Source organism: Equus quagga, chromosome 3 (assembly GCF_021613505.1).
Source record: "Equus quagga isolate Etosha38 chromosome 3, UCLA_HA_Equagga_1.0, whole genome shotgun sequence".
In the NCBI taxonomy this organism is placed as follows: Eukaryota; Metazoa; Chordata; class Mammalia; order Perissodactyla; family Equidae; genus Equus; species Equus quagga.
Genome location: NC_060269.1, coordinates 86,563,538 through 86,589,615, shown reverse-complemented (window position 1 = coordinate 86,589,615; position 26,078 = coordinate 86,563,538). Strand labels below are relative to the sequence as shown.

General features: G+C 40.5%; 1 protein-coding gene across 4 annotated transcripts in view; it reads right to left on the bottom strand.

Annotated features, from left to right (window-relative positions):
- KLHL8 (kelch like family member 8) overlaps window positions 1-13,351 on the bottom strand; it is a 67,367-nt gene extending 54,016 nt beyond the window's left edge. For all 4 annotated transcript variants that reach the window (XM_046656147.1, XM_046656151.1, XM_046656150.1 and 1 more), the window contains exon 1: window positions 13,144-13,351. The gene's annotated coding sequence lies outside the window, so the exon portion shown is untranslated. The remainder of the gene's footprint in view (window positions 1-13,143) is intronic.
- Between the last annotated feature and the right edge of the window lie 12,727 nt (window positions 13,352-26,078).

Genomic DNA, 26,078 nt, shown 5'->3' with positions numbered 1-26,078 from the left:
TTCAATTCTGGGGATCACAACATGGCTAAAGCAAAAATGAAGAACAAGCAAGTTCCTACTGCAGCCTGGATGAGACAGAGGTCACTGGTGACCACATTCCCACTCAACAGGGCCTTCCTCAACAGAAATCATCCCATGTTGCTAGCAAGCTGGCTGGCTGATTAAAAGAACTGAGCCACAGGAACGGCCGCGTGGCTGAGTGGTTGAGTTCACATGCTCCGCTTCGGCAGCCCAGGGTTTTACCAGTTCGGATCCTGGGGCAGACATGGTACTGCTCATCAGGCTGTGCTGAGGTGGCGTCCCACATAGCATAACCGGAAGGACTTACACCTAGAATATACAACTATGTACTGGGCAGCTCTGCGGAGAAGAAGAAAAAAACAAAAGAAGATTGGCAACAGATGTTAGCTCAGGTGCCAATCTTTCAAAAAAAGATCTGAACTTCATGAATTTTCTAATTCCCATTATTTCTCCTTAATATGTTACTTCTCTGCTTTTTATTTCCTTTTATTCACTAAAGTCATTTGAGAGTGACAGCTTTGCAGGTACTGGTAGTGTGGCCGTTATTGTCAGGGAACATACATGTGTAGAATTTTTGATTAGTTTAACAGTGCACTGATGAAAAGAACATGTTAGAGCAACATAATCTACTTGATAATAAATATATATTATCTAATTCCTAGTGTAGGACTGGTTCGAACAAGTAACAAGCAAGTTTTACAATTTTAATGTTTTGGCTCTCTTTAATTCATCTTAATTATAGCTTTGTATGTTACTCTTAATATAACCTCTATTGTATTGATTTCTTCTGTATTTTACTTTTGGATTTTCTAAAACAGAAGTTTAAGACCACAAGTTGGAAGAAAGGTCACATATTTTTTGTGTGTGAGGAAGATTGGCCCTGAGCTAACATTTGTGCCAATCTTCCTCTATTTTGTATGTGGTGTGCCACCACAGCATGGTTTGATGAGCGGTGTGTAGGTCTATGCCTGGGATCTGAACCCATGAACCCCAGGCTGCCAAAGCAGAGTGCACGAACTTAACCACTATGCCACCGGGCTGGCTGAGTATTATAACGGTTATAACGGCAGGCATCTAGTGATAACTTATTTTTAAATATCTTTAAATAAGTTTAAATAAATATCTTTTAATAAGTTTTAAAACACCTTATTTTTAAACTTTACTAGGTTTAAATACATAAAATAAAAAACTATCACATACCTTTTTCCCTTATATCAATCTACTCTAGCTTCTGTCTGGTAAAAGACTATTTATTATTGTTGTGACAAACTATTTCTTTTGTCAGAGGATTGCTCTATGAAAAGGATATTAATAAATATTCATTTTTATACTTGTCACCAGATTTGGGCAAGACACAACAGCTCAAAAACTTTCTATACCAAATTCTCTTAAAACAGTCTATTTAAAGAATGCAGTGTCCTCAACTTTTTAAAAAAAATCTAGGGGCCGGCCTGGCGACACAGCAGTTAAGTTCACACATTCTGCTTTGGTGGCCCGGGGTTTGCCAGTTCAGATCCTGGGTATGGACATATGTACCACCTGTCAAGCTATGCTGCAGCAGGCATCCCACATATGGAAGATGGGCACAGATGTTGCTCAGGGCCAGTCTTCCTCAGCAAAAAAAAAAAGAAAAAAAAAAGAGGATGATTGACAGCTGATGTTAGCTCAGGGCTACTCTCCCCGCCACCCCAAATCTACTATATATAATAGAACAGAAAACAGAAGCAGGAAAAGAATATTTACCCTAAGACATTTCACTCTAAGGAAGTTGGCAGCCTTTGGGACTTATACAGACTATATACTAATACCAAGTGAAAGCATAACTCAGCCTAAACTCTAACCCAGAATTTTTAAAAAATGTATCTAAGCTTCTGACTCTTAGGGAGAAAAAAATATGATACTCCTTCCCCAAATATATTAAGAGATTAAAAACACTAGAAAAAAAAAGAAAAATGGTCTATGGAGGTCTGTTTCTATCACACTCTGGTATGTTATGACACTGAAGCAAACAGGAAATTGAGACCATTTTTTTGCTCCTCTAAGCGCCAGTAAAATCATGTCAATCAACAAAATGGGAAGTTCTGAAGAAAAAAGTATATCACACAGAAGCAAATAGGTTTTTCTGGTTCAGGGCAGAGAAAATATAACAAAACTAACGTATTTTTACATGTAAACACAACTTACAAAGAATTACAGAAAACAGGACTTAGAGCAACAGCATATACTTTTACTACTATGTTGTCAGTTTACTTTATTCTCTTTTTTCAAACTTCTTTGTGCTTATAATCTATATCACATTTCAGCATACACTATCAATATGCAATACTAGTATACAGAATACTGTATGAACTCATGTTATACTGGATTATTCTCATAACTAAGGCCTTTGCCAGCAGAGTGGCTTTAATGCTACAGATTAATGAGAAGAGTAGTAAGTCGAGAGAGGAACTCCCAATGGCACCGTGACTGAAAGCACCTCTAAAAACACCACTGCTCTACAGTTACTGCTGCAGTCCCCACTACAGGCAGCAAAGTGCTATCAGACTCATTCTTCTTTACAATCACTTTAGTTGATACTCTTTACGATTTAGTTAGATGAAGATTTTCGATGATACAAAATACTACATTTTTTTTTTAAAGATTTTATTTTTCCTTTTTCTCCCCAAAGCCCCCTGGTAAATAGTTGTATATTCTTCGCTGTGGGTCCTTCTAGTTGTGGTATGTGGGATGCCGCCTCAGCGTGGCTTGATGAGCGGTGCCACGTCTGCGCCCAGGATTCGAACCAACGAAGCACTGGGCTGCCTGCAGCGGAGCGCGCGAACTTAACCACTCGGCCACGGGGCCAGCCCTTACTCATCTTTTAAGACTCAGCTCAGGTTCATTTGCTCCAAAGGGTCGTCCCTGAAAATCTCCCTTATTCACAGCCTGGACTGAGTGCACATCCTCTGTGCTTCCATACAATTTGATCACATCTTTTCCACTGCACTTATCATAAGGTGGATTACACCATCCTCAACTTAAAATTTAGTCAAATTTACAACACTTGGAATAACTGCATATTTACCACACAAGCCCCCAATATTTAGGCACCTGCTCCTCACTCCTATCACTCCCAGGTTGAGCACAACACAGAGTAAATAGACGAACTAAAAATGTTTTGAGAACAAATGAACAGATATTTTATGAACACTAGAGATTATTTTTCTACTATTATACAAAGCAACATATACTTAAATTATTTTAATTAAAATAACACTGCATTCTGGATATGTTATTTTAATCACAATCACATGTAAATATTTTAACATAATTTCAATTTTTGAATAATTTTATTTCAAAGGTGTATGTTTCTTGAAGTGTCTTTTTTTTTTTTTTTAAAGATTTTTTTTATTTTTTCCTTTTTCTCCCCAAAGCCCCCCGGTACATAGTTGTGCATTCTTCGTTGTGGGTTCCTCTAGTTGTGGCATGTGGGACGCTGCCTCAGCGTGGTCTGATGAGCAGTGCCATGTCCGCGCCCAGGATTCGAACCGACGAAACACTGGGCCGCCTGCAGCGGAGCGCGCGAACTTAACCACTCGGCCACGGGGCCAGCCCCTTGAAGTCTCTTTTTTTAATTTTAAGTCAGAAAAAAATGAAGCTGTACTCATCATTTCCTTATTATTTACAAAAACAAATAATAGAGATTTTAAATTTTAAAATTTCAAATAGTCCAAAAGAAAATATATTGGGCCAATAGTTAAAGAAGAATCTGCTGCTTTGACAAACTGGATTACAGCTTCAATAGTTCCTACTCAGTCAAGGTACACACGACTTCCAATGATTTACTACTGTGACTTCAACAAAAAGGTTTTTCTTAGCATTAGCAAGTATTAGATACAATTGTTAACAAAGTCTGCTTGTTAAATATTAATGTCATTTCCAGGGTCTATAAACAACATTTTCACTGCACGGGGAATACTCTCTAAGATGTGTCCACTTGGGGGTCTGTTTTATTAAGAAGGCATTTTATCGCTTCACGACCATAATCATTTCCTTGTCTGAACCGGAGCACTTAATCTATTACGCTCATCATCATCTGAAAGGCTAGTACAAAGTATTAAAAAATAAGGACTTGAATTTTACCTACATATGTGAACGATATGCATGAAATCTCTTAGGAGGGGCCTCTGTTACTAATTATGTTTATTTGACAATGTCACAGAAGTCACAGGGTTGTACTTAAGATAACAAAGGATAATTATTTGAATATAAAGCCTACCAAAAAATAAATTTACCAGTAATTTGTTTCCAAGTGTGAAAACTGAGATATTTCCTACTTCATATGTGAAACAAAACAAAAAACTGAATAATAATTCTTTCTTACTTCAGGGAGCGGGTCAGGCACAGTCCCTCTGAGCAGAGCACACTGATCTTTTATCGGATTCCGGAGGAAGTGTGGAGTTCAAGGGTTGGTGGACTTTCAGTGTCTCGGGAGCACGGTTAGTGGAAGGGCTGCCATTGACTAGTTGGCTTGCAAAATCCTATTGCCTATTCAAGGCAAGTTGCTGATTAATTAGAATGCCTTAAAACCAATTCTAAAGAACTGTCATTTATTGAGCAAGCAGGTTTAAAACTGGTTCTGGTGAACCATGGCTAAACGAGAATTAGTCTTCAAGGAGTTTGGGAACTTCCTTTTACGTTTATAAGGTAAGTACCTAAGCCAACATTCATGCATATACTAAGGATATATACTAAGCATATGGTTTTATAACCACATTTCAAGAAATTTCAATAAAAATTAGAAATATCATCAGTGTTAAGGGGAAATACCAGTTGCCTTATCTTAATTTAGTCAACCGGTCAATCAGTCATCACATGTTATATTGCAGGTTCTGGAAACTGAAAGACAAATATGAAAAGCAACAACCAAGTGCTTTATAGAAGTGCTATTCAAACTGGGTCTGGTCCACAAAATTTTTTCACAGCTCTGCAATGAGGTAAGTACAAAAATGGAGTGTTTAGAAACTCTTATAGCAAAGTTATATTTGACAGAGTAATTTTATGTTTGTTGAATCTAACAAAAAATAGAGGATTGTATTTTGTGTGTCCTTTTTTTTCATTTCATTTTCCTAGTAAATCATTTTTATTGTCTTTTACAAAAATACTGGTTCACAGATTAGTCTGTCAGCACAGACAGTCTGAGAAGCACCACTTGGGGACTCAAGAAAGGCAGACATCCACAACAGAAGAGGCCATGTTATGTTTTGCTACTAAGATACAAGCAAAAGGAATGTGTATCACACACCAAGCAAGTAAACACCTGCATCAATATTTGAACGTGGTGTTGGTGGCTTAAGAAAAAATCCCGCAGAAGATGATACAGCACACTTAAGAAACGCTGCATCAGCGATCCTCTAGATGAACCGGGAAATCATACTGCACGGAAAAACGAATGACGAAGATAAAAACTGCTTCACCCTAAACGTGAAGAAATTTAGGAACACCTTAACCAATCTCTCTCTTGCATTTTCCTTTTAAAAAGAATGTGTGCACAAGGGTAATCTAATTTTTTCTACTTATCTAGAATAAGTCCCCCCAAAAAGATGAATAAGACATGACATAATTCCTACCATCAAGGAGCCTGAATCATCTAGATGAGACATAAACAGATAATAAGAATGTGGTAAAGGCAACAGGAGAGAGATGCTAGATATTAACGGGAGAACCTAAACTAGCCTGGGGGATCAAGAAGGCTCCCCACTGAATGTGGTAGCTCGCAGGTACTCCAAGTTCCCGTTCCACTCTATTCAACTATAACCAAATTTCACATGTTACTTCCTAAATTTCTCTCATGCTGTTGGCCTTGCTTCTCCTGCCACACACACCACTTTAGTCACAGGCCCCATCATCTCACAGCTATTATTATCACCTCAATGCTTAAAAACTTCCATGGATAATCTACCAGTAAGTAGAAAAAATCAGACGCAAACAGTATGGTCTCTATTTTGTAAAAAGGTGCATGTGGTAAGTTTCCAACTGCAAGATCGGTGCCAACTGCAACTGCTGTTTTGCAGTCAATTAATGAAATGATTCCAAAAGCCTCTATTTATTACAGAGAAATTTGTAGAGGAAAATAAGGAAACATAAGCTGAAAGTGGGCCACAGAACTTTAAGGCATGGGTCATATAAAGCATATTCCCAAAGTGCTTCAAATTCTAAGAAGGAAAGAGAAATGACTAAACATTTACTGTCATGATAGCTAGCATGGCTGTTTTAACTAGGTTAAATATTCTTATATGCTGTAAACATTTTATAATACTTTAAAGTCCCTCATATAATGATTATATGGTACACACTGATTTTACAGGACGTAAAAATAGAGAGCATGGTGCGGCAGAATAACAGTGAGCCTGGTATCAAGAAAATCGGATTTTAACTCACTGCAATACTGGAAAGTTACTGTAGGGGAGGAGGACATTTCCTCCCCCCAAATGGGGGTTCGTCTGGCCGGAGAACGAATTAAATTCACATAAGACAGAATAGCAAGAGAAAATTAAACAAAGCTTTATGAGGAACCATGGCCCGGGGCCTTTCTTCCCGAAGGAAGAAAGGGCACCGAAGAAGTGGGGTGCACATAGTGGTTATATACCCCCAAATAGGGTGTTTCACATGCGATTGAAATGTCCCTCCAACAATAGTCACAAGATTGCCCTGTCGGCACAGTGCTTGATGGACACAGCAGGTAATGGTCTGCTGTCTCAGTGGGCGTAGCAGGAGGCAAGTGGATTGTCTGGAGCTGGGCGGTCACAGGTGAGCGCAGCAATCAGTTCCTAGCCTAAGGAAAGATGCTTAATCCTTAAGGAATGCCAACGTTGGGAGGGGGAGGGAAGTCAGCTACAGGAGGTTACCAGACAAGCACAATAAAATGCAGTTTTAAGTCCTTGCCTTTGGTATTGATTAAGAGTTTCTAGAGAGAAGGTCATCTTCTTTCTTCTTCCTGGTACAGAGAGGGAGGCACCTTTTACAGATAGAGATTTACCTTACAAATGTAAAAGCGTCTTAACAAAGGGCAAGTTCCATTCCTCAGAGCCTTCTTCCCTGACCCAGTTTATCAAAAGCAATCAGCCTCAAATAATCCTGATGCCAAAGAGACACATCTTGGGGTGGCCAATCCCAGGTCCCCACACGACCTAAATCTCCAAGTCTCAGTTTCTTCATTTATAAAAGGGTTGGCCTAGTCAGAGGTCAGCAATCTTTTTCTATAAAGGGCCACAGAGCAGACAGTTTATGTTTGTGGGCCATCCAGACTGTCACGACGACTCAACCATGCCACTGTAGTACAAAAGCAGCCAAAGACAATACATAAAAGAACGAGTGTGGTTGTGTTCCAATAACACTTTATTCACAAAGCTGGCAGCAAGCTGAGTTTGGCCTACGCAAGATCCTAGTTGCAGGTAATCACTTGTGTACTTCTAGTTCTAAATGAGGAAAGTACTTTTCTACGTAAAATTACTTAAGCTGCTGCCTTGCTTTTTAGAGAAATCTGTTAGCCATATCTAACACTAGGCACATAAACCAGTGGTTAACAGCAGACTTTAGAGCCAGACAATTTTAGGATTCCCTATTAGCTGTGTAGCCTTGGGCAAGTCACTTAAAATCACTCTGAGCCTCAGATTTCCTGTAAGCTTGTTGTGAGGTTAAAAGAAGTAATATATGTAAATTACTTAGCTCTGTAACTAGTACACAGCAAGCACACAATTAATGGACATTACTACTTTCATAAATTATGTGATCCTGAGTCCTTGGTCAGGAACACAATCTTCCAATCAATGCTTTTCCAGTAAAGAAATAAAATATGCTTTATAATGATCCACATTTGGATGCATTTTTCACTATAGCAAAAGATGAGGACTGGCTATATTACCCTATGTCTTCCTTTTTTTTTTTTTATGACAACAGTCAGCATTTGTTGAGTGTTATGTACTTATTAGCTGTACGAGCTTGCATAAGTTATATAACCTTTCATTAGCCTCAGTTTCTTCATCTGTAAAAATGAGGAAAATAACTGTACCAACTTCATAGGATTGTTATAAGGATTAAATAAATTAATAAAATTGTCTGGCATATAAGCTATGTTAAGTAATTGCTATTATTATTTGAGTTAGATACTTCACATTTATTCATTTAAATCCTCAGGACAACCCAAAAAGGTAGCATTCTTATATTTACAGATGTGGATAATGAGGCTCAGAGAAGTTGAGAAACCTAAGCAAAGTCACACCGCTATTAAGTGGCAACAGCCAGGACCCAACATAGGCTTGCCTGACTACAAAGCCAAAACTCCTAACACTTGGCCAAAGATGGCATTAACTATATCTTCATATGGGAGTGTAACTATATCTTTGTACAGTATGTATAAATTACTCTATGAGAACTAAAATACGGGTATTAATATCCTCCCCATACAGAAAACGTTTTTGACTTTTTTTAAAGCTCAAGAGTAAGAGAATACACATTAAATCACTAATCTTCTTAAAATGGTAGTGTTCCCACAGGAAAAATTTTTGCTGAAATGATTCCTGTTTTCCATATCCAATTAACTCAAACTTTCATTATTAAACTAAAAAAGGAATCCTCTGCATTAAAATAACTAAAGATGCAGCACAGTGACTTATCTTTCACACGTAAAGTACTATGCAAATGCTGGCATTCATCTTTATTGATCTTTGAGATCTATTTTTATAAACAGAAAATCTAGGGAGCCAAACACAGTTCCGTTACTTTATTCTACAAATCCTCAAGTATTGATTTAGAACCTTGAACTTTGAAAAGAATTCAGATTTCAAACGAAAATACCAAAATCAAAAGGAAAAAGAAAAAAAATTCTCAAAGAATAAGACAAAAAGACATTACTCTGCTGGACAGATTCATTCAGAAGGTGGTACAGTATCACTGATCCACCTCACACCTTTCAGACCTTGTGGCTGCTACTGGTAACTGAACCAGAAACAGAAGCTGGCTTCACACTGTAAAGCCTTATAGCCCAGCAACCTAGCACTAACAAGGAAAATACAGCTTGCTTCCAAACTCTATTACAAGAATGAACTCAAACTTAGAACTCTAACTTAATCCTGAAATTCCCAAAATGCAAATAAGATTAATTTTCAATGTTATAAATTAAAATTACAAATTATAATCGAATCTACATAAATTGATTGTAAATTCCATGTTCCTTCCAAACCAGCAACACTGAAAGTCAAAATGATCATCAATTAAGATTTAACATAACTTTACACTCTGCGCTATACAAGAAGAAATATTACACAACAACAAATATACTATGTAAACATCATCATCTAGTTTGGGAGATAAAATACTTAATTTTCTTTAGCATTTGGTGTTTTGTTGAGAAAACAAAAAATACATCCGAATTTTAGAATAAACAAATCAAACTACATTTCAGCATTTCAAAATAATATTCTAGCATGCTGGATTGCATTAGGGGCCATTCTTTGCCGTGCATCCTATTGCCCATCAAGGTGGGGGGTGGGGAGGGACAGTATCTGCCTAAGGATAATGGACCAATCAGCAGTATCATCTCCAGATATGAGAAGCAGGACTGTTATTTGTATGAACATTTTATACCATAAATATCAACCTCTAGTTCTGGCTGAAAGAAAACCAGGTACTCACAGTCTTTTGTAAAAAAAACTAATTTTAAAAATAATCTGCAAAATATCTAGTAAAGAAACCTGCCTAGACAACTGAAGCTAATGGTTCTTAGAACCTTCGGGGGAAAGGTGGTCATGTACGACTTTTGAACATCTGTTGAAAGCTGTGGGTCTTCTCCCCAGAAAAGTACAGATAGACACAAGAGTTCACAGACTCCTGGCAGGCCATTTGTGGGCACCGCCACAGATCCAAGTTTTAAGAACCAGGGAGATGAAGTAGAAATTTTCCAAAAGTCCCTTTGACCCTCTTCTGTAATTTTACCTCTGACTCACAAGAACTGACTAAATTATTCATAATCAGACAATGAACCCTCTTGTACAGGAAACTCTTTAAAACAAGCGATTGATAGTATTTACATAAGCAGTATTCACCAGAAAATAAATTACACTGGCAGCATTTTAAAATACAGCACGTGACTAGTGATATCGATGAATATTATAGTGCATTATAGTTTACAAAACGACTTCATATATTATAACAATTAAAATTTGTATCCTCTTTTTACAGCTAAGGAAATAGAGTTCAGAAAATAACTTGCCACTGTCACAGAGCCAACATGTCGAGAGCTGGGATTCTAATCCAGGGTTGTCTAGTTCTGGAACTGAGCTCAGTAAATTATAATATCCTGATGCTTCCACAAAAGCCCAGCAGACAGAAAAAAAAGATTACAAAAAAAAAAAAAAAAGCCTGATGGGTCACTTTTATTGTAGATACATCTTGACATCAGTAAAGAAAAATTAAGACATTTAAAAATGCCCGATTTCCTCTTGCTTCACTGGTTAACATAAAACACGTTTTTCAGAAAAGTGAAGAAATGGTCAAGCTAATGAGTTTTAGGACTGAGAAATATGTTTTGTTATTCTATGAAGCATTTCTTCTCTCTCATCTCTTTCTTTTCTTTTTGTCTTTTCTCCCCAAAGCCCCAGTGCATAGTTGTATATCCTGGTTGTAAGTCGTTCTAGTTCTTCTATGTGGGTCGCGGCCATAGCATGGCTTGATGGGCGGTGCTAGGTCCCCACTCAGGATCCAAACCCGCAAACCCTGGACTGGGGAAGCCAAGCACGTGATCTTAACCACTTGGCCACAGGCCGGCCCTTCTTTAATTCTTAATATAAAAAAACAAATGATTATTGGAATATTCAAATATAAGAAACCGAAGTTTAAAAATCCAATTTTTCTCAAAACACAAAAGCTATTTAAAATTAATTTTTAGGAGAAATACTGAGACCCTACTGAGAAGACGACAGTGACAGAAGGTAATGGAAAATTAATACTCTTCATGTGAATAAAGAACTCTTGCCCTATGGGGAAAAAATTATCTTTTAGGATGTTCAAAATAGTCCCTTTAATCTTTTTAAAATGGTAATACCCATTTCAGTTCTCTACAACTCTTTAAAGTTCTTGATTTTTTAAATAGGGGTTATTTGTCTAAACCCATAGAATATACAACACCGAGAGTGATCCATAAACTCTGGACTGTGGGTGGCAAGGATGGATCAATGTCGACTGTAACAAATGTACCATTCCTGCGTGGGGATTTTGATCCTGCGGGAGACAGCATATGCGGGGCAAAGCAAGCAGCATATGTGAGAAATCGCTGTACCTTCCACTCCATATTGCCATGAACCTAAAACTGATCTAAATATAAACTCAATTTTGAAAAATGGGGGGGAGGGTCAAAATTTATCTACCACACTTTCTTCCTAACAAATGAGGAAACATTGTTTTTAAAAAATTACCCTCAGTATTATGTTAAGTGAAATAAGCCAGATAGAGAAAGACAGTCTCTGTATGACTCCACTCATATGTGGAAGTTAAACAGGTAGACAAAGAGAACAGATCAATGGTTACCGGGGGAAAGGGAGGGTGGGGCGTGGGGGATGGGCACAAAGGGTGAAGTGGCGCACCTACAACACGACCGACAAACAATGTACAACTGAAATTTCACAAGGTTGTAAACTATCATAATCTCAACAAAAAGTTAAAAAAAAATTACCCTCACTGATTGTGAACTAAATTTCCTGCCAGGATACAGAACGTACAATTATTACAGAATATGTTATATTAAAAACAATAATAGTAATCTTATCGAACGCTAAAAAGAACTGGCAGCCTTAAATGCTAACATGATGAAGCTAAATGCAATCGTTGAGTACCATACCCTGCGATTTACTTTTATACTCATGTTCACACTATTTGGTATCTTAAAGGCAAGACAGACACTGACTAAAAAGTTTGAAGAGGGTCACGGGTTGACTGACAGACTAAAGGGGGTGCCGGTGGGAAGGAGGAGGAAAAGTAGCAGCCAATGAAAAAAGCCGCCGCCAAGCAGAGGTCCCTGCTCACCAAGTCTACCCCCCGGCAGGGTCAAGACGCCCGGGTTTCCTCCTAGAGGGAGGGGGAAGAACACCCAGAGTCGAACCGCGATCGACTAACACAGGAGAAAAACAACGCAAAGGAAGAAAAAGTGCAACCAGCAGACAAAATACTTGTATCAACGCAGGTTCTTTCGAGAACCTTTTGCCCAAGAATCCTCGCAAGGTGGTAACATTAGCATAGGGCAAAGGGCCCAACACAGCTATGCTATGAAAACAGAGTAAAAGGAATACTAATAAAAGTGCAGTTTTCCACGAAAAGTCATCTGATTAAACAATGCCAAGCGGGAAAACATAAACAGCTTTTCAAACCCAAACGCTAGGACTGTGCAAATCCCGTAAAGGACGAGCTAGAAAACGTCCCCTGTGTAGACCAACGGCCCCCGCTGAAGACCCCAGCAGGCGACCTCAGCCCAGGACTGAGCGGCAGGAGGAAAGAGGGGCACCTGCGGCAGGCAGTCCCCTCCACCGACGGCGGCGCGCTCTGGAAGGGGCTGCAGGCGGGCGTCTCCCCCGCCCCGAGGGTACGCCTGGCGCGGGCAGCGCGCTCCGCGGACGGACTCGTGCCGGCGGGCCAGTCCCGGGGGCGAGTAACCCCCGCGACGGGCAGGTCCCGAGCAGGCACCGAGCCCCCGAGCGGGCAGCGCCGCGCGCGCCTGAGCCCCGGGCGGGCCGCGGTCCCCGCGCTGCAGGGCCGGGGGCGCCCTCCGGACCACGCACCGCGCCAGCAGCCGCGCCTGCCCAGTCCCCGACCCGCGGAGCACCTGCAGGCGCCGCTCCTCCAAAGACGGCGAGGAGCGGGCCCCGACGACCCCTCCTCCCGCCGACGGGGGCGACAGAAGCCGTGCAGCGGGAGGACGGGCCCAGCCCTCCGAGCTGTGGAGTTGTGCTTACTGCGCGCCGGGCCGGAGGATCCCCGAGCCAGACCGCGAGCCGGGGCGGCGGGACCATTTGGGGCCGGGGTGAGGGAGGGCTCGGCGCGAGCCAAAGGCGCCGCACAAAGGGAGCGGGGAGGGGGGGCCGAGCGGCCGGCTACCTCGATGCTCGCCTCGTCCCTCCGCTCGCCGCCTCCCGGCCTCGCGAAGGCTGCAGCCGTGCTCCCCGCGCCCGCAGTCCCGAGCGGCGCCGCACCAGCCCGCGCGAGCACCCGACGGACGCGCGCGCCCCTGCGCGGCCCCGCCGAGCCCCGGCGTCGTCTCGCCTCGGCCTCCCGGGAGCGACGGCCTCCGGGCGCTGGGCGAGCAGCGCGCGCCCGGCCTGCGCACAGCACTCTGGGAAGTGTGGTTTTTGGTCGCCTCCTCCGGGTGTCCGCCGCCACCCCGCAGCTCCCTGGTGGGCGGCGGGAGTCTGCTCGGGGCTGGATAGCATTCTCCTCCCTGACGTCCTCAAAGCACGTTTTTAGGTGGAATACAGCGTAAGTGCCTCTGAAGTTATCCATTTCTTCACTTTCGTGGCGGTACAAAATTTAGTTTCCTTTTATATCCAAGCCCCCTCTTGCGCGTTGTGAGTGGTCTTGGGGCCTATATGTCTTAAAAGAAAAAAAAAAGCCTTCTGCTTTTATACCTTTGTTACTTTCTCTACGTGCTCTATGAAGAATATACGAAACAGCTTGTATTTATAAATACATACCCATAAACCTAAGGAGGCAGTTGATTGACCTAAGCATTGGTGCTAAAACCATTGCAAATAAAATGATGTTAGAATAAACCAATTTTTCAATAAAGTCGATGGAATGTACGAGGGGGGAGAATAAGAGAGAGCAAAGGAAAAATTTTTAATGGATATTTTCTTAAATGTGTCTTTTGTTAGAGCAATCTCAAGCTTTCACAACCGAGGAATCTATTTCAGAATAAATTCAATCCTACGTACATTTATAAGTATTAACACATAGGTTTGCATTGACTTTGCCAGAAAGAGCTTTTTAAAAAATCATTAGCATCTTAGGTAAAAACCCCAAAGTGCCTATTTGAATTATTTCATTTCTACAAAATCACTTTTTTTACATAGCAGAAATAGAAATAAATAATTTTTAATATTTTAAAATATTTCTTTTCAGAGCATTATATTTTGCCAATTTAATGCAAATGCCCTTGGAGAAATAGAGGCAGACCAGTTTTAAAGTGTGCATTAAGAAAAAAGAAATTGTAAAGTTTGTCCGGAAGCATGATGTAATGCAATATATATTTAATAAGACCATATCCTAATAGAAATTTTTTTATAGTCTGAAATTTTCTTCTTAATTGGATCGCTCCTAAAAAACATGCTTATAGAGCAGAACTCTTTTTTTTCTGCTAATTGACATGTACAAAACAGTAGGCAACTTGTAGTTACTAACTGGATCAAAGAAATATACACAACATTTCAATACTGTTATTTATTTAGTCGAGAATATTTATTGAGCACCTACTATATGCCAGACTCTGAGCTAGGAACTGGGAAGTACACAATGAACAAAATCAAATAGCCCCTGCACTTGTAGACACAAGATCTAATGCAGGAGATAGAGGAACCAAACAGAAAATGGGAATGAAAAGGTCTGCATAGGATGGCAAAGGCCGGTGGGGGTGGGGGGGGGGGGGGGGGGAGGGGGGGGACGGACACGTAAGGTACACCAATCTAGGGCTTTTTGTTGGGGAAAGAGAGTCAGGCAGAAATTCTGAAAATTAAATGAAATGCTCAAACCAAATGACAATAAACTGGGGTGGGGGGGGGTGGGGAATCCTTCCCTAAAAAAAGTGATATATCCACAACAATGCTCTCAAATAATTATTTTCAAAAATATACATCTTACAAAACAAGATATACCTTGATGTGGTTCAGGGCACACTATCCCAAAATATAAGCACCTTGGCATGTTGAATGTCTTTTTTTTTTTAAGATTTTATTTTTCCTTTTTCTCCCAAAGCCCTCTGGTACGTAGTTGTGTATTTTTAGTTGTGGGTCCTTCTAGTTGTGGCATGTGGCATGCTGAATATCTTAAACTGAAGGAATTCGAGAAAATGCAGCTGCACGAGGGTCACTTGGACCCCTCCCACCTTTTCCTGCCCGCCCCCCTTCTTCTCTGAAACACGTCATGAAACTCCGCTGTGACAGGTCCCCTGTCTATGCCAGGAGAAAAGAAGACATTCTTATCACCAGAGATGGAATTTAGGGCCGAGAAGTCTATATAAACAAATTTTAACTAATCCTTATCTTCCTAGTTTCCTCACCATTTACTACCCCTAGCCCAGACTGCTGTGTCATGTCAATTCTTCACAAATTTATTGTTTCTTCCTCTAAAAGGTATAAAAGCTTCCTGCTCTGGTTTCTTCTTTGGGTCTTCGTTCTCTTGGGAAGGCTCTCACGTACATGGGAAAATCCAATAAAATTTGTATGCTTTGATCCTGTTAATCTGTCTTTGTCGGTTTAATTTTCAGACCTAGCCAGAGACCCTAGGAGGCTCAAGGAGAACTTTTTCCGTCCCTACACGCTCAACTAAAAGAAAAGAACACACGTTTCCTAAATCTGACGGAGTATCTTAGCTTTTACTCATTCCTCCCTAGCTCCCTTGGAGAATAAACAGGACTGGCCCTTGTAAGTAAGGATCTTTTGTTAGTGACTCCTTCCCTTCCGTAAAGTCCCGTAAATTAAAACTGGAAATGATTTGATATCTGTTGGCTCATTTTCTGATTATACTTTGGTCCGAATAAATTGCAATGTTTTAACCTCAATCAACATTTGCATTTTAAGTCTTTATCTCTAGTCCTAGAATAAAAGGCTTTATAACCACCAAAAGAATTTCAGATACAGGCTGCAGAGGGATTTGGAAAAATAATGAAGAGGACAATTATTTCTTCCTTTGCCATGGAGGCAGAGCTTGCAGCCAGAGGGCGGTTCCCTGAAGAGCTGCCCGTCTAAGAACACTTCCTCCTCAGGAACCTGAGCGCCACCAGCAAGACCACCCCTCCCTGTCCAGGTCAGAGCCACTGGCTCGCAGTTACCTTTCTTCCCAGCCCTGGACTCCTCTCTCATCAGCCTCCTCCACAGCCAACCTGTGCTGCGGGGCTTCAGCTTCTCCTAACAGGATCACTTCCTGTCTTCTGCTGCAGGGCACCCTGGGTGGCTGTGCTTTCTGGTCTTGACTCAGTGGCCCATCTTATGCTATTTAGTTTATGACACTTCTTCTATCCATTACCCTTGCTGTCAATCTGACATAGGTATCTCTAAACCTTTGCTGCCCTTTTTTCACTCTCATCTCTGAAATGTTTGAATTTCCCTAATTTCTCTATGGGCCATTGTAATTACTGCGCCTTCTCCCTCTTTGCCTGGCTGACTCCTACCTACCATCCAATATCAACTTAGATACTATTTTCGTCAGGAAGTCTTTCCTGGCTACAATCCTCCCGCCTCTCTATTCTGGGTTAGCGCCTCCCGTATACGTTCATGTTGCAACCTGCTTTTGTCCCTAACGTAGCCCTTATCAGTGGGCATTTTCATTATCTACCTCTTTCATTTGTCTGAAAGCTTCTTAAGTAGAAAGGAGGAGCACAGTAATTGATATATAGTAGCTATCTAATAAATACTGGGGCAATAAAGGAATGCATATCAACTTTGTGCAGTCAGGAAGGACTCAGCAAATATTTCCATAAAAGGCCAGATAGTAAATATTTAAGGCTTGTGGACCATAAAGTCTCTGTTGCAACTATTCAATTCTGCTTCCTAAAGCACGATGGCTAGTTCTCACTGGTGGCTCCAGAATATCTATACAAGATAGAATCTGAGTTAAGAATTTGAGTGGAAGGAGTAGGGGGTGCAGCTCTGGGCCAAAGGATGTTACTTGAGGATATATTTACGTAGCAGGTACATTATTCCTGTTTAGAGTGATTATTTATTTGGGGTAGTTCGGGGTAGGTTGGTGGATGGAGCTAAAACAGAAGGCGTCCTCGGGATGGCCACTGCTAGTTCAGTTGATGCACTAAATTATTTCTTTTGAAAATTACTTGTGTTGGTGAGCTTTTAAAATGTATAATTTAAGCCAGGGTTTTTCCTTTTTTCCCCCATTTTTAACATTCCACTTTTGTTATTCCTTCCTGCCCAAGTCCACTTTCCATTTCCCGTGAACCTGCTTGGACGTGCTTGAGCTTCCAGGCTGCCTATGTGGGGAGCTGTGGGTTCTCTCTAGGGCACAATGCAAAGTGACAGGATGAGAGCAAATTGCCTCCATCCCTACCACACTTCAGACGTGTTGTGACTTTAGTTAGAAAAACACATTTAGCAATATCTATGTTTGAAATATGTACAATACACTTCTGAGCAAAATTGTATCCATATGTATGGTAGAAACTGGCACAGTGGAAGAAATGTAGTTGTGTTTCAATTCCAACATGTGTTCCAAAGGTAGCTCTCTATGAAAAGTACTTCTTTCATTAACTATGTTACATCAGCTTTCTGATGCCTTCACAGTCTCGTAATGGAATCTCTCTCTCAAAAGCTTATTTTTTGAATTATTTTTTTTAATTAAAAGAAAGGCAGCACAGCAGATACTGCCAGCTGCTTAAACAGAATCTTCTTGCCTTCTTCATTAATGTAAGAATCTCAGTTTTTTTTGCAGGGACGATTATGTACCTAGCCAACAGACTATTTTTTCAGCCTCCCTGACAGACTCCGTTCTATCCATGAGCTTTGTCCACGTTTTGCATGGGAGGTTGGGGATGGCCGCTTAACGGGATTGATTTAGCTGGGAGGTAGCTCTCTTATCCTTTTTTTTTTTTTTTTTTTTGAGGAAGATTCACCCTGAGCTAACTGCTGCCAATGCTCCTCTTTTTGCTAAGGAAGACTGGCCCTGAGCTAACATCCATGCCCATCTTCCTCTACTTTATATGTGGGATGCCTACCACAGCATGGCTTGCCAAACAGTGCCATGTCTGCACCCGGGATCCAAACCGGTGAACTCCAGGTCGCTGAAGTGAAACGTGTGCACTTAACCAATGTGCCGCCGGGCCAGCCCCTTATCCTTCTTTCTTCCTGGAAGTCATGGCTTGAGTTTTATCAGTCATCTTGGACTATGAGGTGATCTGAGGGTGGAAGTTGCATATAGGATGGTGGAAGGATGCGAAAAGGAACCTGAGGCCCTAGTGACCATTCAGCCACCAAAAGAGCCTCACTGCAGGCCTTGAGGAGTTGCAAGTTCCAGCTGCAAAAAGGATTTGTGTCTGATAAACAAAATGTGGCTGCTTCCAAATTCTGGAACTGGCTTAGTGGCTTGCCCAGGCTCGCAGGCTTTCTTTCCTTATTAATTAGCAAGTTAGGACTGCTCTTCCACTGGGCCAGTGGACAAAGAAGGTCCAGTGGTCAGGAGTCATGAAGAGATCAGCAGATGAAAACCACGGATTGAAAGAGAGAAATGAGGGTTGAGTAATCGGACAGGGTCTGTGAATTTACTTCGCGAGGCCTTGACCATTATGCACAGACACTTTAAGATAACACTTTGAGATTATCATATTGCAACTTCTTGCAGATGATGTAAGTCTTTTCCCGGAATGGTTGCTGGCTGTTACGTAGCCACAACCTAGAACTCATGCACCCCTAATCCTTGCACAGATGGTGCAGAAAGAAGCTCGAATTTTCAGATCCTCTTTGTAAGTTTCAGATCCTCTTTGTAAGTGATTCTCTTTGGGAGTTTATAAGCCAACATTGAAAAAGAGAAATTGTTATAATTGCATTTCTTTTTCAAGGAAGCAGAATCAGAAGAAATACTTTCAGCCAAGTTCCTCAGAGGCAAAAGTGGATTATTAGTGTAGAATGGCCTGTTGTTTAGCTATTTGGAAGGTTTTAGTTGCTACTTTTATCATCAGTTGAGATTTGAATCACAGAAGCCCAGAGGGTAATATGTGCCTACCCGGTGGAGGTACCACAAAAAGACTCTTCCTTTATGCTCACAACTGTTGAGTAGAAAACAGATGAGGCTCAAGAGGGCTCAGGATAGAAGATACGTGATCACCTTTGCTGCATGCCCATTGGCCAGCAGCCATTCACATGTCAGTCAAGAATTTTTAAGCTTCGCTCAGAATATTGTCTTCAAATCTGGACTACCGGCTTTTTATAGGAAAAGATTAAAGGGGCTGGCCCAGTGGTGTAGTGGCTAAGTTTGCGTGCTCTGCTTTGGCGGCCTGGGGTTCGTGGGTTCGGATTCCAGGCACAGATCTACACATCGCTCATCAAGCCACACTGTGGAAGCATCCCATATACAAAATAGAGGAAGATTGGAATAGATGTCAGCTCACCAACAATCTGTCTCAAGCAAAAAGAGGAAGATCGGCAATAGAAGTTAGCTCAGGGCCAATCTTCCTCACCACAAAAAAGAAAAGAAAAAAAATTAAAAAGAAATGTCCATCTTATCTGCCTCTACTTCTGACCATGAACTCTTTCCTCAAGCTCTGCCAAGTGTTTCTCTCTTCTGCTCTCTCATGGAGCCCATTCCCTCCCTCTCAGTGAGCCTGCTAGCAGAAAACAGGGTACGTGTAAGGAATGAGCTGAGGAGAATTTCATAAAGGTGTGGTTAGGTTCTAGGAAAAGCTACAAGGAACAGTGCAGTACTCCTGAGCTAGTAAGAGAGCAGTTACCAGAATCTGGAGAGGAGAGAAGGCTGTGATTGGAGGCTGCTGGCTATAGGACAGCCTTGAGAAAGGAAAGCAGCTAAGGTGTAGTGACCCTGCAAGCAGGGAGCTGGGAGAGGGAGACCCTCATCTCCCTCTCCTGCTCTTTGATCTCAAGGGACAGCCCCTGCCAAGGGCAGCTGCCAGAAGCCAGAGGACAAGGAAGTCTGTTAATTTTGTCCATAAAGGTCAGCTTTTCTGGCACAAAGCAGGATAGAGAAGGGTGAAGAGGGACCTAGACTGACAACTGGAAGATATTCAGCATGCCTGCTATTACATTAAAAAACAATTTTTTTCTTTTGAGGAAGATTGGCCCTGAGCTAACATCCCTGCCCATCTTCCTCTACTTTATATGTGGGCCGCTTGCCACAGCATGGCTTACCAAGTGGTGCCACATCGGCACCCAGGATCCCAACCAGTGAACCCCGAGCTGCTGAAGCGGAACATGCAAACTTAACTACTGTGCCACTGGGCCAGCCCCTGGAATGTTTCTTTACCTGACTTAATTTTTTTGTTTTTTTGTGCTGAGGAAGATTAGCCCTTAGCTAACATCTGTGCCAGTCTTCCTCTACTGTGTATGTGGGATGCTGCCACAGCATGGCTGATGAGTGGAGCAGGTCCAAGCCCGGGATCTGAACCCACAAACCTAGGCTGCTGAAATGGAGTGCACCAAACCCAACTGCTACACCACGGGGCCAGCCCCAGACTTAATGCTTTTTTAAAAATTGCTTTACCCCCTCCCCCAAATTACAAATTCATGCTGAATAACTGGCCAGGTCAAAAATATTTATATTTAACAAGTTTTAAAAATGACTGCAGAGTGTTTCCTAGTATGGATTTACTTCTACTGTTCCTTTAATCAAGCTTTAATTTGTAGTTGTTTTGAGTTTTTCAGTTTCAAAAAAAAATTTCTAGGTTGTATAACTTGTAGCTAGATCACTGAGATGTTTCCCAAAAAGTGGAACTCCTACATGAGAAGGCGCATAAATTCAACAGATGTCTGATGTCGATGCAATTTACTACTAACCGTTTTATATATAGGAGAGAGAATTTGAGTTTTACTTGAGCCAAAGTGAGGATTATAACCTGGGAAGGCAGGTTCCACAAAGGAAGAAAGCGTTCTGGAGAAGCGTGGTTTTGCCTACAGTTTTATATCTTTTTAGAACAAAGAAGATACATTAAACTTACCCAGGATAGATATTTATCAAAGTTTCAAAGAGCTACCCAGTTGTAAATGAGCAGGTCAACATGACCCTGATGCCTGGGAAAGAGAACTTATCTTCAGAGTACTGATGCCCGCACTGTGGGAAGGGAAGTATGCATCTTATCTTCAAAGACTGCATTCTTCTGCTTTGAGATAATGTTTAATGCGTTCTTTACTTTAATGCTTAAAGCACATGTACAATGTATGTTTAATAGGCCATAAGTCAGGCTTCTTTAGTTCAAGCTGAATTAGTTTTAAACCAGAATAGCTACCCCATGGACCTCAATATGTGAAAATACCTTGCATTGATATCTTACTTAAGTGGCCCCTTGGAAGGTTTATACTCCTAACCAGCAATGTATGAAATTGTTTATTTACTGACAATTCTATCAACTCTATTTTCTTCTTCTTTTTTTTGATGAGGAAGATTGGCCCTGAGCTAACATCTGTGCCAATCTTCCTCTTTTTGCTTGAGAAAGATTGTCGCTGAGCTAACATCTGTGCCAATCTTCCTCTGTTTTGTATGTAGGATGCTGCCGCAGCATGGCTTGACAAACTGTGCGTAGGTCTGCACCCAGGATCTGAACTAGTGAACCCTGGGCCACTGAAGCAGACCATGTGAACTTAACCACTACACCACTGGGCATGCCCTGCAACTCTATTTTCGAAGTCTTTGCCAATTATTAATTTTATTTGATTAATAATAAGAGTGAACTTTTTTTTTTAAATTCCAAACAGTATATTTATGTAATGAACATACAAATACATACTATTTTAGGTATCATTATTACCTTCTCAATTATCTATAATTTTTCTTTTTTTTTTTTTTTGTTTGTTTGTTTTTTTAAGATTTTTATTTTTTTCCTTTTTCTCCCCAAAGCCCCCCGGTACATAGCTGTATATTCTTTTTTAACTGTTTTTTGATTTTTTTTTATTAAGGTTATAAAAGTTAACATCCTTGTGAAATTACAGTTGTACATTAATGTTTGTCATTTGTGTTGTAGGTGCACCACTTCACCCTTTGTGCTCACCCCGCACCCCACCTTTCCCCTGGTATCCACTAAACTGTTCTTAGTCCATATTTTTAAGTTCCTCATATGAGTGGAGTCATACACAGATTATCCTTCTCTAGTTGGCTTATTTCACTTAACATAATTCCCTCAAGGTCCATCCATGTTATTGCAAATGGAATGATTTTGTTCTGTTTTGCAGCTGAGTAGTATTCCATTGTAGACATGTACCACATCTTCTTTATCCATTTGTCTGTTGATGGGCACTTAGGTTGCTTCCATGTCTTGGCTATTGTAAATAATGCTGCAATGAACATTGGGGTGCGTAGGACTTTTGGGATTGCTGACTTCAAGCTCTTTGGGTAAATACCTAGTAGTGGGATGGCTGGATCGTATGGTAGTTCTATTTTTAATTTTTTGAGGAATCTCCATACTGTTTTCCATAGTGGCTGCACCAGTTTGCATTCCCACCAGCAGTGTATGAGGGTTCCTTTTTCTCCACAACCTCTCCAACATTTGTTACTATTAGTTTTAGATATTTTTGTCATTCTAATGGGTGTAAGGTGATATCTTAGTGTAGTTTTGATTTGCATTTCCCTGATCATCAGCGATGATGAACATCTTTTCATGTGCCTATTGGCCATAAGTATATCTTCTTTGGAGAAATGTCTGTTCATGTCTCCAGCCCATTTTTTGATTGGGTTGTTTGATGTTTTGTTGTTGAGTTGTGAGAGTTCTTTATATATTATGGATATTAAGCCTTTGTCCGATATATGACTTGCAAATATTTTTTCCCAGTTAGTGGGTTGTTTTTTTGTTTCAGTCCTGTTTTCATTTGCCTTGAAGAAGCTCTTTAGTCTGATGAAGTCCCATTTGTTTATTCTTTCTATTGTTTCCCTTCTCTGAGTAGACATGGTGTCCGAAAAGATCCTTTTAATACTGATGTCAAAGAGTGTACTGCCTACGTTTTCTTCCAGAAGCCTTCTGGTTTCAGGTGTCACCTTTAGGTCTTTGACCTATTTTGAGTTTATTTTGGTGAATGGTGAAAAAGAATGGTCAATTTTCATTCTTTTACATGTGGCTTTCCAGTTTTCCCAGCACCATTTGTTGAAAAGTCTTTCTTTTCTCCATTGTATGCCCTCAGCTCCTTTGTCAAAGATAAGCTGTCCATAGATGTGTGGTTTTATTTCTGGGCTTTCAATTCTGTTCCATTGATCTGTGCACCTGTTTTTGTACCAGTACCATGCTGTTTTGATTACTGTAGCTTTGTAGTATGTTTTGAAGTCGGGGATTGTGATGCCTCCCGTTTTGTTCTTTTTTCTCAGGATTGCTTTAGCAATTCGGGGTCTTTTGTTGCCCCATGTGAATTTTAGCATTCTTTGTTCTAATTCTGTAAAGAATGTCATTGGGATTCTGATTGGGATGGTGTTGAATCTGTAGATTGCTTTAGGTAGAACGGACATTTTAACTATGTTTATTCTTCCAATCCATGTACATGGAATGTCTTTCCATCTCCTTATGTCATCATCCAATTCTCTCAGAAAGACCTTGTAATTTTCATTATATAGGTCCTTCACTTCCTTAGTTAAATTTACCCCAAGGTATTTTATTCTTTTTATTGCGATTGTGAATGGTATTGTGTTCTTCAGTTCTTTTTTCTGTTAGTTCGTTATTGGAGTATAGAAATGCTACTGATTTATGCAAATTGATTTTGTACCCTGCAACTTTGCTGTAGTTGCTGATTACTTCTAAGAGTTTTCCAATGGGTTCTTTGGGGTTTTCTATATATAAGATCATGTCGTCTGCAAACAGCGAGAGTTTCACTTCTTCCTTCCCTATTTGGATTCCTTTTATTCCTTTTTCTTGCCTGATTGCTCTGGCCAGGACCTCCAGTACCATGTTAAACAAGAGTGGTGATAGAGGGCATCCTTGTCTCGTTCCTGTTTTCAGGGGGATGGCGTTCAGTTTTTGCCCATTGAATATGATGTTGGCTATGGGTTTGTCATATATGGCTTTTATTATGTTGAGGTAGTTTCCTTCTTTGCCCATTTTGTTCAGAGTTTTTATCATAAATGGCTGTTGGATCTTGTCAAATGCCTTCTCTGCATCTATTGAGATGATCATGTGGTTTTTATTGCTCAGTTTGTTGATGTGGTGTATCACGTTGATTGATTTGCGAATGTTGAACCATCACTGTGTCCCTGGTATGAATCCCACCTGATCATGATGTATGATCCTTTTGATGAATTGGTGAATTCTGGTTGCCAAAATTTTGTTTAGAATTTTTGCATCTATGTTCATCAGTGATACTGGCCTGTAGTTCTCTTTTTTCGTGGTGTCCTTGTCAGGTTTTGGTATCAGTGTGATGTTGGCCTCATAGAATGTGTTAGGAAGTGTTCCATCTTCCCTAATTTTTTGGAATAGCTTGAAAAGGATAGGTATTAAATCCTCTCTGGAAGTTTGGTAGAATTCCCCAGGAAAGCCATCTGGTCCTGGGGTTTTATTCTTTGGGATGTTTTTGATTGCTGTTTCAATCTCTTTCCTTGTGATTGGTCTGTTCAAATTGTCTGCCTCTTCTTGAGTGAGCTTTGGGAGATTGTAGGAGTCCAAGAATTTATCCATTTCCTCTAGGTTATCCATTCTGTTGGCATATAGTTTTTCATAGTATTCTCTTATAATCCGTTGTATTTCTGCAGAGTCTGTTGTTATTTCTCCTCTTTCATCTCTGATTTTGTTTATTTGAGCTTTCTCCCTTTTTTTCTTTGTAAGTCTGGCTAGTGGTTTGTCAATTTTATTTATCTTCTCAAAAAACCAGCTCTTTGTTTCATTGATCCTTTCTACTGCCTTTTTCGTTTCAATAGTATTTATTTCTGCTCTGAAATAATCAGAAGGTCTTAATTAGAATGTAATAGAATTTGTTAATCTTTACCTAATGCGTTGAACTTTTTATATCTTCTTTAACAAACACTTTCCTATTCCTGAGACATAAAGATATTTTCTTCTAAAATTTTTTAGTTTTAGATTTTACAGGTAAATCCTTAGTCTACCTACACTGATTTCTATAAATGAAATTTTTATCACGTTACCATTTCTGCCTACACCATAGCCAGCCTGTAGAAGATACTCAATATTTTTCCACTTCTTTTTTCATTCTTTGATTTATTCTTTTATTTATTAATTTTTTTTAAAGATTGGCGCCTGAGCTAACAACTCTTGCCAATCTTTTTTTTTCTTCTTCTCCCCAAAGTCCCCCAGTACATGCTTGTATATTCTAGTTATGAGCACCTCTGGTCGTGCCATGTGGGATGCCGCCTCAGCATGGCCTGATGAGCAGTGCCATGTCTGCATCCAGGATCCGAACCAGCGAAACCCCAGGCCGCCAAAGCAGAGTGCACGTACTTAACCACTTGGCCACAGGGCTGGCCCCTGATTTATTATTTTAAATAAATACTTTTTAAAATGCTTATTTCAAGCTAAATGTATCTTTTAGGAACATTCCACAATGCATTTTGTCACTGTTTAGACATTGCGTAAATTAACAAAAACACAGGCAAGCCAAAAATTTGCCATAATTAGCATTCAATTCTTGGATGGGTCACTAAATTTAGAGTGGAACGAGTTCTGGGTCCATATTGTAGATAGAGATATTAAGTATTTGACCTGCTAAATGAAGAAAACAAAAATATCCTTGTGTCATCCTTTGAGATGCATTGGATAAGCACCATCTTTGGGGGAGAAAAGGTGTGGTGGTTATTATTTAATCATCATCTATCATGATATTTAATTATAGCAAATCAAACAAAAATTATATGGTATACTTTATATTGTATATTTAAATATGACCTTCTTAATTAAATATGGAGATGTATGATAAAGGACAGAGTCTCTCTCTTCAGGTTTTTCAAATGCTACAGTTCCTAATGTACCCCCAGGGGAAAGCCAGACCCATTGAATGACTTGGCACCAGAATTAGGCCAAAATTTACGTCTTTTAAATAGATGGAGTGGGAGGAAGCGAAGGCGCCATAGTAACAGTTGTTAAACACTGGAGCTCCCTCTGCTGGATGTATTGGTAAAGGAGCCTCGAGGAGGAAGTGCTCTACCTCCAACGTGAACTCCTATCT